We start from the raw sequence: 18,610 nt of genomic DNA on the forward strand, positions 1-18,610 counted from the left end.
GTGCTATTTTTTAATTACGATCCTAACTTCTGATATTCCCTGAGCAGGGCCTCCTCCCTTTTCTTCTCTGTCATTGGTCCCGAAATGGACTAGGAGAACTGGATCCTCCCCAAGTTCCTCTCTAGTTGCTCCGAGGTATCCTGTACCTTAGCACCAGGTTGGCAACACAACCTCCTGGATTCTCGGTCATAACTGCAGAGGGCGCTATCTAGCCCACCCCCCCCCCGCCCCCATTATCGATCATCTATGATTACAACCTTTCTATTCTGCTCACCACTCCCCCTTTGACTGCCACCTGCTCCATAGTACCATGGTTACCATTCTGGCCATCCCCCCTGCAGCCTTTATCCTTATCTTCACATGTAGCAAGTACATTATAAATATTGGGTTGATTTCACATTAATTAATAAATAATTAATCTGATTATTTATGTATAACAGATACTTATTTAATGTAAATTGGATGCCTTTAATGTTGGTTTCCTCTACTTAGGCTATTTTTATTCCCTTGGATTTATTTAGACTATTTAGCCTCTTGGGTCTATTTGTTTACCCAAAGGATATTATGCTCCTAATACTTAAGATAAATTATAAATTAAACACTTAGCTTGACTTTATCGGCTCTGACGCTCTTCACTCTGTGCTGACTATAATGTCACTTTTTAGTTTTCCCTCTGTTTTCCTGGTATTTGCTCACTTTTCCAGAATCATTCTGGAATGTAAAGATAAACCCCAGCTTCTATTCTCTACTGCTAATCGTCTTTTTAAACCCCACTCCCCAGTCTCCAACCTCACCAATAAGTGCGAGGAGCTCATGGACGTCTTTGTCTCTAAGATTGAGACCATCCATTCGGACGCCTCTGCCTCTTCCCTTCCTTCCCCTAGCCCACTGGGCCAAACTTCCTCTAAGGATCCTCCCCTCCCCCAGACCTGACCTCACATCTTTCTCCAGGTTCTCTCCGATCTCCCATCATGCCCTTTCTGAGTTCATCCTGTCCATGAGACACACTTCTTGTACTCTTGACCCTATTCCCACCAAATTTCTGACCACCCAACTTCCTCTTCTGGCTCCCATATTAGCTGACATTGGTAATGGTTCTCTCTCCTCAAGTACTGTCCCCGTCTCCCTCAAATCTGCCGTCATCATCCCTCTCATCAAAAAAACAACTCTTGACTTCTCCGTCATTGCAAACTACTGCCCCATCTCCAACCTCCCTTTTCTCTACAAATTCCTTGACCGTGTTGTTGCCTCCCAAATTCATGCCCATCTTTCCCGCAATTTAATGTTTGAATCCCTCCAATCCAGTGTCCGCGCCTGCCACAGTACCAAAACGGCTCTCATCAAAGTCACAAATGACATCCTTTGTGACTGTGACAAAAGCATACTATCCCTCCTCATCCTTCTTAGCTTGTCTACAGCCTTTGACACAGTTGACCATTCTATCCTTCTCCAGTGCCTCGCCACCATCGTCCAGCTGTGTGGGACTGTACTTGCCTGGTTCCATTCTTATCTATTTAATCGCAGCCAGAGAATCACCTGCAATGGCTTCTCTTCCCACCCCCACAGCGTTACCTCTGGTGTCCCCCAAGGATCTATCCTTGGCCCTCTCCTATTTCTCATCTACATGTTGCCCCTTGGCAAAATCATCAGGAAACACAGCGTCAGTTTCCACATGTATGCTAATGACACTCACCTCACTACCACTTCTCTCGACCCCTCCTTGGTCTCTAAATTGTCAGATTGCTTGTCTGACATCCAGTTCTGGATGAGCAGAAATTTTATCCAATTCAAAATTGGGAAGACCATTCCCTAACCACTGACTCCATTCCTCTCCCCAACTTCTGTCTGAGGCTCAACCAGACTGTTTGCACCCTTGGTGTCATATTTGACCTTCAAATGAGCTTTCGACCACATATCCACAGCATAACTAAGACTGCCTATTTCCACCTCCGTAACATCGCCCGTCTCCGCCCCTGCCTCAGCTTATCTGTTGCTGAAGCCCTCAGAAATGTTTTTGTTATCTCTAGACTTGACTATACCAACGAATTCCTGACTGGCCTCCCACATTCTATCCTGTGTAAATTAGAGGTGATCCAAAACTCAGCTGCCCATGTCCTACCTTGCACCAAGTCCCGCTCACCCATCACCCCTGTGCTAGCTGACCTACATTGGCTTACGGTTAAGCAACGCCTCGATTTCAAAATTCTCATCCTTGTTTTCAAATCCCTCCATAACCTCGCCCCTTCCTATCTCTGTAATCTCCTCCAGTCTCACCACCCCTCGAGATGTCTGCGCTCCTTTAATTCTGCCCTTTGAGCATCCCTGATTATAATCGCTCAACCATTGGTGGCCTTGCTTCTGTTGCCTAGGCCCTAAGCTCTGGAACTCCCTGCCTAAACCTCTCCACCTCTGTACCTCACTTTCCTCCTTCAAGATGCTTCTTAAAATCTACATCTTTGACCCTGCCCTAATTTCTCCTTTGTGGCTCGATGTCAAATGTTTTGTCTCATAACACTCCTGTGAAGTGCCTTGGGACATTTCACTACGTTAATGGTGCTATATAACTACAAGTTGTTGTTGTTGTTGTAACAGCTGCTAATTGCCTTTTAAGCTGTTGGTTTATTTACCAATGCTTTGTTAAGTGTCCCGTGGATTGACAAAATATTTCAACCTGTCAATGTAATTTAAATAAAATGAGTAGTGCAAAATGCCACAAGATCAACTTCATTTTTTTCTGTTCTTATTTCAGATTTTTATGCATTTTCCTCTTACCTCTAAGCGCTCTATTCTGTCATATTTACAAGGCTTGCTGAAATGATTGGATAGTTCTGACAGTGAGAAAAGATACAAAATGTTCCAACAGAGATGTCACATTATTTATCTTACCTAACTGACATTAGAAGTCATTTTATTCAAATCTCCAAAAATGCAATCATTTATTCTCTCATACAGAATAATTGAAAATGGCTGATGCATAATTCCCAAAGCAGCCTTGTTAAATTCAAGCAATGTCAGTAATTTCCCATTATAATAATTTGTGGTTTTACATTTACATCATCATAATCCTTATTTTTGTATCATTTATCAATATCAGATCTCCAAGCATTTTCCATCTTTGTACCTTCATTTTCTTGATGTTGGTGGAAGCATGGAGCTGCTCTTGGCAAGACTTGGAAACCACCATCTGTTTGGGGTGGGAGAGCATTCATTCTGTGAGCTTTAAAGACGTGGCACTCCCAAGGAGACCATTGCTAAGGTTCAAGGAAATAATGCAAACTGCTGGTATACAGAGATTAATTTTCTTTCTCTTCCTTTTCTTCTTCTTCGTTTTCTCCCTCTCTCTTCTTTCTCATTCTTTCTTTCTCAGTTTCTCTTCCTCTTTCTCTTTCTCCCTCTCTGCCTTTCCCATGCATGTGGGAGGACAGAAGATTAGGAAGCATTTAAAAGCCAACAAAGAATGACTAAAACAATGTTTAAGAAAGGGAAGATAAACTATGAAAGTAAACTAACACAAAATATAAAAACAGAGTTTCTATAGGTATATAAAAAGGAAAAGAGTGGCTGGAGTAAATGTTGGTCCCTTAGAGGATGAGATCGGGGAATTAGTAATGGGGAACATGGAGATGGCAGAAACTCTGAACAAATATTTTGTATCAGTTTTAACAGTAGATGTCACTAATAATATCTCAACAGTGGATAGTCAAGGGGCTATAGGGGGGGAGGAAATTAACACAATCACAATCACTAAGGAGGTGGTACTCAGTAAGCTAATGGGACTAAAAGCGGATAAATCCCTTGGAGCTGATGGCTTGCATCCTAGGGTCTTCAGAAAAGTAGCGGCAGGGATAGTGGATGCATTTATTGTAATTTACCAAAATTCCCTGGATTCTGGGGAGGTCCCAGCACTTTGGAAAACTGCAAATGTAATGCCCCTATTTAAAAAAGGAGGCAGACAAAAAGCAGGAAACTATAGCCCAGTTAGCTTAACATCTGTCGTTGGGAAGATATTGGAGTCCATTATTAAAGAAGTAGTAGCAGGACATTAGAAAAATTAAGTCAGGCAGAGTCAGCATGGATTTATGAAGAGGAAGTCATGTTTGACAAATTTGCTAGAATTCTTTGAGGATGTGACGAACAGGGTGGATAAAGGGGAACCAGTGAATGTGGTGTATTTTGACTTCCAGAAGGCATTTGACAAGGTGCCACATAAAAGGTTACTGCACAAGATAAAAGTTCATGGGGTTGAGGGTAATATATTAGCATGGATAGAGGATTGGCTAACTAACAGAGAACAGAGAGTTGGGATAAATGGTTCATTCTCGGGATGGCAATCAGTAACCAGTGGGGTGCCACAGGGATCAGTGCTGGGATCCCAATTATATTAATGACTTGGAGGAAGGGACTGAGTGTAACGTAACCAAGTTTGCCAATGACACAAAGATGGGAGGAAAAACAATGTGTGAGGAGAACACAAAAACTCTGCAAAAGGACATAGACAGGCTAAGTGAGTGGGCAAAAATTTGGCAGATGGAGTATAATGTTGGAAAGTTTGGCAGAAAAAAATCAAAGAGCAAGTTATTATTTAAATGGAGAAAGATTGCAAAGTGCTGCAGTACAGCAGGACCTGGGGGTACTTGTGCATGAAACACAAAAGGTTAGCATGCAGGTACATCAAGTGATCAGATAGGCCAATGGAATCTTGGCCTTTATTGCAAAGAGGATGGAGTATAAAAGCAGGGAAGTCTTGCTACAGTTATGCAGGGTATTGGTGAGGCCACACCTGGAATATTGCGTGCAGTTTTGGTTTCCATATTTTTACGAAAGGATATACTTGCTTTGGAGGCAGTTCAGAGAAGGTTCACAAGGTTTATTCCAGAGATGAGGGGGTTGACTTATGAGGAAAGGTTGAGGAGGTTGGGCCTCTACTCATTGGAATTCAGAAGAATGAGAGGTGATCTTATCGAAACGTATCAGATTATGAGGGGGCTTGACAAGGTGGATGCAGAGAGGATGTTTCCACTGATGGGGGAGACTAAAACTATAGGGCATAATCTTAGAATAAGGGGCCGCCCATTTAAAACTGAGATGAGGAGAAATTTCTTCTCTCAGAGGGTTGTGGATCTGTGGAATTCACTGCCTTAGAGAACTGTGGAAGCTGGGACATTGAATAAATTTAAGACAGAAATAGACAGTTTCTTAAACGATAAGGGGATAAGGGGTTATGGAGAGCGGGCAGAGAAGTGGACCTGAGTCCATGATCGGATCAGCTATGGTCGTATTAAATGGCGGAGCAGGCTCGTGGGGCCGTATGGCCTACTCCTGCTCTTATTTCTTATGTTCTTATGTTATGTTCTTATGAGGATCAAGCTCTTCTAGGTTATTTTGCTTGCTGCTGTAAGTACTTAGAATGACCTGATTTGAAACATACCAATCAGGGGTGGCGTTTTTAATTGATACATTAGTATTTTGGTTTTGCATTCCACAAAATGGATGTCTAAAGTGATAACTCAACAGAATGGAAAGATTAGATTCACAGATTTAAAATGAACAATCTAGCAAGCACGGAATGATTACAATTTGTTCCCATTCCTGTCCATACATAGGGCATTGGGAGAAAATGTATGTTGCCAATTTGATGATGTTATCAAGAATTCTTTGGTTAATTTTTTTTAATACCCCAGTATGTGATAGTTTTATGCAGATGCCAAAATCAAAAATATGGCAGTTGTATATGAAAGGATGTTCACAGATGACCCCTAAGCCTCATGTAATTATAACTGCGCAGAATGTTTTCCCCATTATAATAGAACACTCTGGCATTGTGACCATCTACTGATGGTGTGAATCATTTCAACTTATTGCTTCTCACCTCGTGTTTGTGGGATATCCGGAGGGATGGGTCAGCAGTTGTAAAAATTGAAAGTGCAACCCATTAATTCTACACAACAACTCTGCATTTGCAACTTGGAATGATTTCTAAAATCTAGCCTCAGACATCCAGGTTCCTGCCTTGGTTATGTAAACTGCCTTCACATTCCCCGAATTATCAATTCAAGTAAATCCTGTGATGGCTATTATTGCAAATTAACTGCAACGTAACCAAGTTTCGTCTTACTGCACAAATGAAGCATGAGTTTCAAAGGTTGACTTTTGCCATCCTGGTGAAATGGAGCCAGGAAGGTCTAGCTGCCACCCTGAAGCTAACCAAACCTGAATTTTCTGAGGTAGCTATGAGCTGCTCGTGTAGCTTTGGCCTTGCTCCAGCAGTTAGCCTGATGGGGGTTGCAGAAAATCGGTCCAGCACTCCAATTTAACAGCATGCGCCCATTTGAAGAGAAATTACCACATATGGAGGCAGCTATTGTTTCAGACTTTATAAAATCATTTTGACTACCTGTCAGCCATTGCCAACATGATGGGAGGGGGGGAAGAAAGAAATGCCAGGCAACAATCAAATGAAAGCAAAATGGATTGTTTGTGCTGGAGCACCAATTCCCTGCACGGCTGGTTGGCAAAGGAGTGAGTATACAAATACAGTTTATCGACAGGTAGTATGCATTGACACAGATTTTTAAACAATCTTAGTCGATCTTCTCATGACATTGCACAAGGGGATCAAGACAAAGTGCAATTTTTACATCAAGCATAGTTAAAAGCAGTGTGATAATTGGATGAAGACAGAGGAAGGGAAAGGGAGAGATGGGGTAGGGGTGATAATGAGGGGTGGGAGAGAGGGTGCGTATGTAATGGGATGCAATGTAATTATATTATATTCATCAGAGGTAAAGTAATCTTGAAGGTTTTTTGATGTTGTTTTGCACTTTTTAAAAGTACGCTTTAAAACATGTTAAATTAAAAAAATTGTCTTCAAAATCATTTTTATATTTTTTATAGTTTTGCTTTATGTAGCCATGTCATATAATGTAGTGTCACCTAACATATAGGGGCCAAAATTCACCCCCACCCGAAACGGGTCGCATCTTCTGCTTTTGAAGTGATCTCTCCACCGCGTTGGATGAGGTGGCCTCCTTCGCGAAATTCAGCTCTTTGTCGTTTTTTTTAAGTGGACCTGAAGTCAATCATAATAGGGGTGGAAGTGGGGCGGTAATACTCTAGAGGGGCGGAGTCTCCGCTGCTCTCAGTCAGCAGCGGAGCGATGATGATGTAATTATGCGTGTGTATCACCATGTCTCTCCTCTTCACTTAAAGGGGAGAGAAGCAGCGATTCTTTAGGTTCGGTCCAATGGACAACAGGGAGGGTTTCAGTCGGGCCAGCGGCCTGGCACCCAAGAGGGGGTACCAGGCTGCTTATTGGCGGCCTGGCCGAATCCGGGACCACAATTGTCTGGCCACCTAGAAGTCAGCCGGCAAAAAAAATAAAATGGCGACTGCGGCAATGGGCCCTCTCCTTTAATGGCCGCTGCGCAGCCAAGTCCCACACACAGAAGACAAGGTGCACCGACAGAAAAAGCAAAAAATAAATCACACTGTAGTCAAAATGAAATGGTACCCCAAAACAGGTATAAACATAGTCTTTAAACATTTCAATCTGTACAACTTGAAATAATCTAATTGAATTGAGTCGGGGACACCGCTCGGCAGATCGAGGATTTTTACAGCTGAATTTGGCTGGAGGTGCGGGAGATTGGCAGTGCATGCTTTGATCACGCACTTAGGACCGGTTGGCAGTGGCAGGGTGGAAGTGGGGACCACCAGAAAAATCCCCGAGCTGAAATTCGCTGGCGGTGGCCATTGGACCGGAAGTCGGCGACCACTTAACGCCATTGCTTGGTCATCACTTTCCGGCGGTAAGCAGCCTTTTTGGAGAGCTGAAATTCGGCCGCATAATCTGTAACATTGAATCACATAACACGCCATTACATTGTGTTACGTGTCATTTAACATTATTGTACGCTATTTCACTTAACCTGTCACCAAACAATAAAGTTATCATGCCACATGTAACATTATGTCACCTAAAATTGTCACCAACACAATATCATGCCACTCATCATACATCATATAACATTATGTCTTACAGCACCACTTCAGGTGAAATAGATTTGGGCTGATATGACCAGGTACTAATATATAATTAGATAATATTTATTGATGATGAAGTAATTTTGTAGATTTTTTAATGTTATTGTGCACTTTTGAAAAAAATGTTTCCTGAGGTGCTTTTTATATTTTTGCTTTAGGTAGCCCTGTCACATAACTTAATGTCACTCCAACATATAACGTAATGTCATATAACATGTAACTTGTAACATTGTGTCACATAATGTTGTGTCATTTAACAATATCACCTAACGATGTCAGATGTAGTGTTGTGTCGCATAACACTATGTCACGTTCCTGTATGTCATGTACCTTTATGGCACATGTCCTTGTCACAATATGTAATGCCACAACATTTTATCCAACTGGTTGTCTAACGGCCGTCCATAGTGAGTATTGGAGTTTCACTCAAGACGAACTGGAACCTAGGTCATCAAAATGTGAATTCCAATGCTCTGCATTTAGAGCTAGTTGACTGCCTATGAATCACTTGCTATCAGCCAAATATTGTCGTGTAAGCCACCATGATGGGACTCTTGTGTTTCTGAGCAACAAAGAGTTAATAAGCATCCAAATTGTCTCCAATCAGAAGTCCATTAGAGCATTGAATGTTGGAGAGTGCCAAGTTGTTTTGGATAGCTCAATGCCTCACTGATTACTGTCAGTGTTATGGAAAAAGATTTAGCTAAAATTATAACGTTTGAGATTTCTAGTGCGGGACTGATTGTAATTATACAGTGGGTACAGAAGGAGTTGTTTTTGGGTTGTAAAACCCTACATGCTTTTCAAAGGCAGGGATTTGTTCACAATTGAAAATTAGGACATATTTTATGGATTTATTATTATAATAAAATATTAACTCCTAACAGAAGGTGTGTGAGTTTTGTATCCAGTTTAACAATTATTTGACTTAACATTGAAATACCAAATGTTATCTAAGACTTTGCCAATGAACATTATTGGACACAAATGGTGCAGATTTCCAGAAATAATCGATGTGAATTTTAATGGCAGAGTTTGGAGGCTTTTATATTGTGGGGTATCTAAATCCACTATAAAGATTTTAGTTCTTGAATAAGTTGAGAAACCATTTGACAGCAAATTCATCACAAACTGACACCTTCATGTCAATAAGGCCATTTTATACTATATCCCCTTCATAGAAACATAGAAACATAGAAAATAGGTGCAGGAGTAGGCCATTCGGCCCTTCTAGCCTGCACCGCCATTCAATGAGTTCATTGATTAGGTGTCAAATTCATCTGATCAATCTCTGGCAGTGTGTAAAATCACACTGTTTATATTAAGGTTAGTTCCTCGAGCTGGATGGACTGGATAGAGAAAATTGGAAATAAAAATAAAAAGGCCTATTGATTACTCATGCGGGACTCGGTTCTGGAAACTGACCGATGTTTAAACTAACCTGTGTCCCAGACCTAGTACTAAGAAGTGGACGCATTCGAGAACAATGGTGCATATTCACTAACTTTCTGGGACTCCGGGCTGGATGAGGTCGGTCTGGGGAATTTGGATTGATAAATTTCCCAATTAGTTTTTGGGCTCAGCTGATGTAGAATAGAAATGTAAAGTCCATTTGAAACTCCGAATGAAGCATTAATCTTAGTGCTGTTGTCAACTCATAGTGGTGAATAGATGGAGGAGGAGAAGCCAGTTATGAGAACCTTGCAGTAGTATTTGAAAGTGTAAACATGGCACTGAACGTGTATGGACTTCATATACAGGTATAAACACATATTTAATACCAGGAATCATGAAATAATTGTATTCTTCAAGTTAAATGTAATAATAAAACCAAGGTTCTTTATTTGTAAACCTTTCAATTATTTTCTTCAATTCTGTTCTTGTATTTAGTTTTATAAATATTATAATGGTTTTATGGGGTACTGAATGTGTAATGGCTTCTGGGATATTAAACGTGTAATGGCTTCTGGGATACTGAACATGTAATGGTTTCTGGGATACGGAACGTGTAATGGCTTCTGGGATATTAAATGTGTAATGGCTTCTGGGATATTTAAATGTGCAATGACTTCTGGGATATTAAACATGCAATGGCTTCTGGGATACTGAACGTGTAATGGCTTCTGAGATACTGAATAAGCCATTTTAATGAAAATATCTCGCTGTTGCACTGTTGGCAAAACATCAAAGAGCTCTGACTACACCACCTGGATGTGGGCACTTGGAGCCCACATCAGTCAATTGGAGATAACAGTGGGGCAGTTATTCAGTTTGTCACCTGCTGATATTTTCACAGTTCTTTTTTAAGAAATTGAAGCTGGTTAACAAAAAAACATAACCTGGCAAGCAGCCAGTTTGTTCCATATTGCAAAATAATTTCCATACAACATTGCTCAGAACCTGAAGAAAATGAGGCGTCTGAGTGCTAGTTGGAGATATCCCAGCTTTGAATGATTGCTCTTGTGTACTGAATTGCTGATGTGCTATAAATTCAAATGGTTTTTCATTTTCTCATTGCAGATAATAATGTTATATTGTTCAAGATGTTGAAGGCAAAAATGGAGTATGAAAAAAACCTTACAGATGGTAATGGGGTAATAGTGAATGTTTTTGGAAGTACATCAAGAAAAAGTAGTGAAGGAGAAGGTGGACCCATTAAAAACAGATTTAGGTAGCAGAGACAAGGTGGAAGTGATTAATTTTGTCTTCAACAGTGACAAAGGAGAATACAATATCAGAGGTACTGGAGGGGAAAAACTTACGGAAATAAGAACAAACAGAAAAACTATCATGTGATAAGATAGTAATATTGAAGATGGACAAATCTCGAGGTCCAGAGGGTTTCGTCCAAGTCTATTAAAAGAAATAGGGGAGGAAGTTTAAAACTCATTAGATTTAGAGAGAGTGTCACAGCATTGAAAGGTAGCAAATAAAGGAGGAAAGGACACATGTAACTACAGACTAGTGAGTTTAACATCAGCACCTTTCACAACCTCAGGGTGTACCAATGCAGTTCCCAGCCAATGAATTAGCTTTAAAGTGCAGTAGTCACTGTTGTAATGCAGATGGATATGCTACCAGTTTGCATACAGCAAGGTCCCACAAAAAGCAATGAAATAAATACCCAGATAATCTGTCCTGGTGCTACTGGAAGTGGGAAAATGGCTAGAATCCACCATCAGGCACAAAGTAAGTGGTCACTTGGGAAGGTTTAAGATTACTCAGAGTTTTCATAGTTACGTGAAAGGTAGGTCAAAACAAACTAACTCAGTGGAGTTCTTTGACAGCCACCTAATCATTGGATAGAGGAGGATCAAGGGAAAGCACAGAGACAAAAGTTGAAACTGTTGCATCTTATTTTAATTTCTTTATTTTGATCATAATAGAAAGAAAGAGAGAAAGAAAGAAAGACTTGCTTTTATATAGCACCTTTCAAGACTACTGGACGTCTCAAAGTGCTTTACAGCCATTGAAGTACTTTTGGAGTGTAGTCACTGTTGTAATATGGCAAATAATACATAAAGGCTAGTATGAAGAAAACAAAGTTATTTTATGAAGTGCATAAAACAATAAAATAATCTACTAGATTCCTTACTTCCAATGAATATCACACCATTATATATTAGTACATGGTCACAACTGTCCACCTCTAGGTGGCACTGTGAGAGATAATTTTATGTGACGTAACCCATTTCTCCCTACTCTCCTTGCCTCCTTCCTCATACTCTGCCACTTTCCCCTGATGCCTCGCTAATCTCATCTTCTCCTACCCTCACCCAATTCTTCACTCTCCCTCTCACCATATTTCCCTACCCTCTACATTTCTCCACCCTGCTGCCACCCCATCTGTCCCTGTCTCCTCCCTTGCTTTCATTCAATTCTCACCCTATCTTTAACACTGCTTTGACCTGAAATTGCACTTGCTCTTGATCTCCATTTGCAATGTTATGGGAGATCGACTAATATAGTCAGAGATGGAATAATTACTCTCTTTTCAAATTTTCAGTCACATAGGCCCGAAATTCACCATCCCCGAAGGGATGGCTACAGGTTTGGGTGGCCGATCGAAAAAAAATCAATCGTCCGCCACGGTCCAATGATTTCCCCTCTTGAGCGGTCAGTTCCGCCGGAAACAGCGCAGTGAAGCCGCTGTAAAGGTAACTTTCCAGCGGAGAGGGAAGCAGCGTGCGAGCCACTGGAAAGGGTCTTCCACAGCTAAATTCACTGAGGAAAAGGTAGGACTTTTTCCCAGCAGTGCCGCCGTGAGGTTCTCGATGCAGTGCTCAAACGCTGGGGCCCTTTGGTAGGTAAATAGTTTTATTACATATTAGTGTTTTTAATGTAATTTTCCATAGACTGCAGTATTTAACTTTTCATACAGTTTTATTAATTATTTTGGCTCCATTAAACCTGCTGAGTGCTGCTCAGAGGTTTGCACATACCCCTGTAGTTTTGTACAACTTTCAGGTCTGACTCTTTAGTGGAATCCTGTAGAATGCAGAGACCTGTTTGACAGGGTTCACCCTGAGGATGGGAGGAGTGTTGGGGAGAGCGACACCTGGTACACCTGCACAGAAGCAGGGCGGCACGCAGGAGAAGGCATCACTGTCAGCACCGTGCAGACAGGCAGCGGGCAAGGGAGGCAGCAGCCATGATTCATTCATTCTGAGCCAGACCAGTGTGCCCGCCGTCTTCACCGGCCCAAATGAGGTTTGCGGTTGGCTGCTTGGGGACAAGGGATATCCCCTGTCCACTTGGCTGCTTAGTCCTCTGCGGAACCCCAGGACAGTGCCAGAGCATGCATACAATGATGCTCATTGTGCCACCAGGTGCATCATCGAGCAGTGCATAGGCATCCTTAAACAGAGGTTCCAGTGCCTGGACCGATCTAGTAGCACCTTGCAATACTCTCCTCAATGGGTCTCCATAATCATCATGGTCTGCTGCATGCTGCACAACCTGGCCATCATGAGGGGACAGTCGCTGGAGGTCGAGCCAGCAATACCACCTGATGATGAGGAGGAGGAGGTGCAGGAGGAGGATGAGGAGGAGGATCCCCATTGCCCCAGAACTAGGAGACTCGACCCTTCATCACCCTGGAAGGGCCGGGTGCAGACTGGTCAGCAGCCTCCAGGGAGAGTGCGTCCTCACACATATGGAGTTGCCTGACACATTCCCTACAATCTCCCTCCATGCATTATGTACTGCCTGTCTGCCAGGTCTCCCCACATTAGGAAAAAATATTCTTTTGTCCTTCACATCATCCATCAGTGTCTCCAGCGCCATATCAGTGAACCTGTTGGCTCTCCTTGCACCTCTTATACCAGCCATCCTTCCAAACTCCTTCCCCCCTCAGGGCCTTGCTACAAACCCTGGAGTAGCTGGCTCATTAGAAACCCTTACCTGCATGCTGAATTTCTCAGTGGTGATAACGTTCAAATTAAGACAGCCACACCGCTGAAAAATTAACTTTGGAAGGGTTCATTAGCGCTGGAACCGATTTGTTCACTTTTGAAGCTGAATATGGGGTGGCCCAGCCACTAAAAAATTTTGGCGCTAATGGCCACAAAAAGATGGGGGGAGCACCAGTCTTCCAGCGGTACTGAATTTTGGGCCTGATCTCTACAGCAATAATTAAACACTAAACAGTGAATCGAATAGATTTCTCTTGCTTTCTGCAACATAAAGAGAAGTGCAAAATGCACCGACCTCCACTACCCTTTAGTGCCAATTTTCCTCCGTTGCAGAATGGGGCAACTGGAGCAGTACAATGCACCTTTCAGTGCTGGACTTCAGCTGATCTTGACACAGCTCTGGTACCTGGATTATGATGGGGATTATTTACATTGAAAGCAGTTTTGTCTATTTGTCTTTCACAAAATCTGGGAAGTCGAGCCTATTTTGAAGTGACTTCATTGATCTTGCTTATTGCTAGAAGAGCTAACACAATATAGTTGCAGTAAGGTATTTCTGTCATCAGAGGACTAGCCACACCCCTTAAGATACTCATTGACCAAGAGAATAATAGGCTGGAGATATTCGTCAGAACGTGCTGTACATGTGCTTGTAAAGGAGAAGCATAATGCTGAATAATTCTGTTAATCAGTTCAAAAACAAAACTATACTTAACTGACAATAGTGTTACCTTTTACCCAATAGGATTTCTTTTACTTCAATTATTTTCACACAAGTATTGTTATTTTCCAAAGCATTTTTGATGAAGGATTTTCCGAATGAATGAACAAAATCAATCAATTGCCTCAGTGGAAATTCAGTCAGAACCTTTGTCTGCTAGAGTTGGGTTTTAAATGAACCCCATCCCAGTTTATCTTTAGGCCAACTAATTATTAAAATTTCACCAGCAAATGAGCAAAGCCCTTAAATCCCTGAAACTAGTTTAGAATATTGCTTAGCTCCCGAAAAAGAATCTGTACTTACTTTATTGTCCCTTTACGTTAGAAGAGTATATTTGATAATGCAGCATTTTTCATTAAACACTGTAGTCAAACTGGCATGGTTGGCCATCTTGTGATTGTTGCTTTATCACCAACATTGCCCCTGAATTTGTGGCTCCGACGGACGCGTACAAGGTATGCATGTGCCCATAGGGGCCCTGCAAGTTCCGGGTTTAGGTATGTGAAGCGCATGCGCCTAAACCCAGAATTTGCAATCTGTCAAGAATCCTCTTGACAGATTGCATGCATCCAGAAGCAAAGGTTCTTCGTGGGCGGAGAGTTAGGCTATTGGCTCAACTTCTGCCCAGCGAATGCCCCAGAAATTCTTACGATTGAAAAAGCAGTGTAAAAATTTTAACCGACAGAAAAATATTTTTTCTTCAATAATTTAAACATTTAAAATATTGTTAATAAGGTTAAGTTTATTTTTAGACCATTTAAAATATGTAAATTTATTTTTCAAAAAGTTAAGTTATTGTTTTAAATAATTAATTAAATTCCATTTTGCTGAATTTTTATTATGTGATGTTTGTTATAAATTTATTTTAAGTGTTTGTGTGTTTTTTGGGGTATTCCCAGTCATACTTATGGTGATTCTATACATTCAGAATTCACCACAAGTATGAATGGGAATACCCTTACTTGTATTTGTTGGTGTGAAGCGATTATATCCCTGGGATACGTGGGCCTCTATAGAAACACAGAAACATAGAAATATAGAAAATAAGTGCAGGAGTAGGCCATTCGGCCCTTCGAGCCTGCACCACCATTCAATATGATCATGGCTGACAATGCAACTTCAGTACCCCATTCCTGCTTTCTCTTCATACCCCTTGATCCCTTTAGCCGTAAGGGCCATATCTAACTCCCTTTTGAATATATCTAACGAACTGGCCTCAACAACTTTCTGTGGTAGAGAATTCCACAGGTTCACAAATCTCTGAGTGAAGAAGTTTCTCCTCATCTCGGTCTTAAATGGCTTCCCTTACCTTATCCTTAGACTGTGACCCCTGGTTCTAGACTTCCCCAACATCAGGAACATTTTTTCTCCATCTAACCTGTCCAATCCACAGAATGAATGAGAGATCCCCTCTCATTCTTCTAAATTCCAGTGAATATAAGCCTAGTCGATCCAGTCTTTCTTCATATGTAAGTCCTGCCATCCTAGAATTCAGTCTGGTGAATCTTCGCTGCACTCCCTCAATAGCAAGAATGTCCTTCCTTAGATTAGGAGACCAAAACTGTACACAATATTCAAGGTGTAGCTTCATCAAGGCCCTGGACAACTGCAGTAAGACCTCCCTGCTCCTGTACTCAAATCCTCTCGCTATCAAGGCCAACATGTCATTTGCTTTCTTCACCGCCTGCTGTACCTGCATGCCAACTTTCAATGACACCCAGGTCGCGTTGCACCTCCCCTTTTCCTAATCTGTCATCATTCGGTTAATATTCTGCCTTCCTGTTTTTGTCACCAAAGTGGAAAACCTCACATTTATCTACATTATACTGCATCTGCCATGCATTTGTCCACTCACCTAACTTGCCAAGTCACCCTGCAGCCTCTTAACATCCTGCTCACAGCTCAAACTGCGACCCAGCTTAGTGTCATCTGCAAACTTGGAGATATTACATTCAATTCCTTCGTCTAAATCATTAATGTATATTGTAAATAGCTGGGGTCCCAGCACTGAGCCCTGCGGTGCCCCACTAGTCACTGCCTGCTATTCTGAAAGGGATCCGTTTATTCCCACTCTTTGCTTCCTGCCAACCAGTTCTCTCTCCACGTCAGTACATTACCCCCAATACCATGTGCTTTAATTTTGCACAATAATCTATTGTGTGTGACCTTGTCAAAAGCCTTTTGAAAGTCCAAATACACCACATCCACTGGTTCTCCCTTGTCCACTCTACTAGTTACATCCTCAAAAAATTCTAGAAGATTTGTCAAGCATGATTTCCCTTTCATAAATCCATGCTGACTTGGACCAATCCTGTCACTACTTTCCAAATGCATTGCTATTACATCTTTAATAATTGATTCCATTTGCCCCACTACCGATGTCAGGCTAACCGGTCTATAATTTCCTGTTTTCTCTCTCCCTCCTTTTTTAAAAAGTTGGGTCACATTAGCTATCCTCCAATCCATAGGAACTGATCCAAAGTCTATAGAATGTTGGAAAATGACCACCAATGCATCCACTATTTTGAGGGCCACTTCCTTAAGTACTCTGGGATGCAGACTATCAGGCCCCGGGGATTTATCGGCCTTCAATCCCATCAATTTCCCGAACACAATTTCCTGATTATAAGGATTTCCTTCAGTTCCTCTTTCTCGTTAGACCCTCGGTCCCCTAGTATTTCCGGAAGGTTATTTGTGTCTTCCTTAGTGAAGAAAGAACCAAAGTATTTGTTCTATTGGTCTGCCATTTCTTTGTTCCCATTATAAATTCACCTGATGCTGACTGCAAGGGACCTACATTTGCCTTTACTAATCTTCTTCTTTTTACATATCTATAGAAGCTTTTGCAGTCAGTTTTTATGTTCCCTGCAAGCTTACTCTCAGACTCTATTTTCCCCCTCCTAATTAAACCCTTTGTCCTCCTCTGCTGAATTCTAAATTTCTCCCAGTCCTCAGGTTTGCTGCTTTTTCTGGCAATTTTATATGCCTCTTCCTTGGATTTAAGACGATCCCTAATTTCCCTTCTTAGTCATGGTTGAACCATCTTCCTCGTTTAATTTTTACGCCAAACAGGGATGTACGATTGTTGAAGTTTATCCATGTGATCTTTAAATGTCTGCCATTGCCTATCCACCGTCAACCCTTTAAGTATCATTCGCCAGTCTATCCTAGCCAATTCACGTCTCATACCATAAAAGTTACCTTTCTTTAAGTTCAGGACCCTAGTTTCCAAATTAACTGTGTCACTCTCCATCTTAATGAAGAATTCTACCATATTATGGTCACTCTTCCTCAGGGGGCCTCGAACAACAAGATTGATAATGAATCCTCTCTCATTACACAACACCCAGTCTAGGATGGCCAGCTCTCTAGTTGGTTCCTCGATATATTGGTCTAGAAAACCATCCCTTAGACACTCCAGGAAATTCTCCTCCACCGTATTGCTACCAGTTTGGTTAGCCCAATCTATATGTTGATTAAAGTCACCCATGATAATTGCTGTACCTTTATTGTACGCATCCCTAATTTCCTGTTTTATGCCATCCCCAACCTCACTACTACTGTTTGGTGCTCCCACTAGTGTTTTCTGCCCTTTGGTGTTCCGTAGCTCTACCCATACAGATTCCATATCATCCAAGCTAATGCCCTTCCTTACTGTTGCGTTAATCTCCTCTTCAACCAGCAACACTACCCCACCTCCTTTTCCTTTCGATCTATCCTTCCTGAATATTGAATACCCCTGGATGTTGAGTTCCCAGCCTTGGTCACCCTGGAGCCATGCCTCCGTAATCCCAATTACATCATATCCATTAACTGTTAATTCATCCACCTTGTTACGAATGCTCCTTGCATTGAGACACAGAGCCTTCAGGCTTGTTTTTTTACCACTCTTTGTCCTTTTAGAATTATGTTGTAATGTGGGCCTTTTTGATTTTTGCCTTTGATTTCTCTGCCCTCCACATTTCCTTTTCCGCTTTCTACCTTTTGCTTCTGCCCCCATTTTACTTCCCTCTGTCTCCCTGCATAGATTTCCATCCCCCTGCCATATTAGTTTAAACCCTCCCCAACAGCACTCGCAAACACTCCCCCTAGGACATTGGTTCCAGTCCTGGCCAGGTGCAGACCTTCCGGTTTGTACTGGTCCCACCTCCCCCAGAACCGGTTCCAATGTCCCAGGATTTTGAATCCCTCCCTCTTGCACCATTCTTCAAGCCAAGTATTCCTCTTAACTATCCTGCTATTTCTACACTGATTAGCACATAGCACTAGTAGCAATCCTGAGATTACTACCTTTGAGGTCCTACTTTTTAATTTAACTCCTAGCTCCCTAAATCCAGCTTGTAGGACCTCATCCCATTTTTTACCTATATCGTTGGTACCTATATGCACCCCAACAACTGGCTGTTCACCCTCCCCCTCCAGAATGCCCATC

Source organism: Pristiophorus japonicus, chromosome 6 (assembly GCF_044704955.1).
Source record: "Pristiophorus japonicus isolate sPriJap1 chromosome 6, sPriJap1.hap1, whole genome shotgun sequence".
In the NCBI taxonomy this organism is placed as follows: Eukaryota; Metazoa; Chordata; class Chondrichthyes; family Pristiophoridae; genus Pristiophorus; species Pristiophorus japonicus.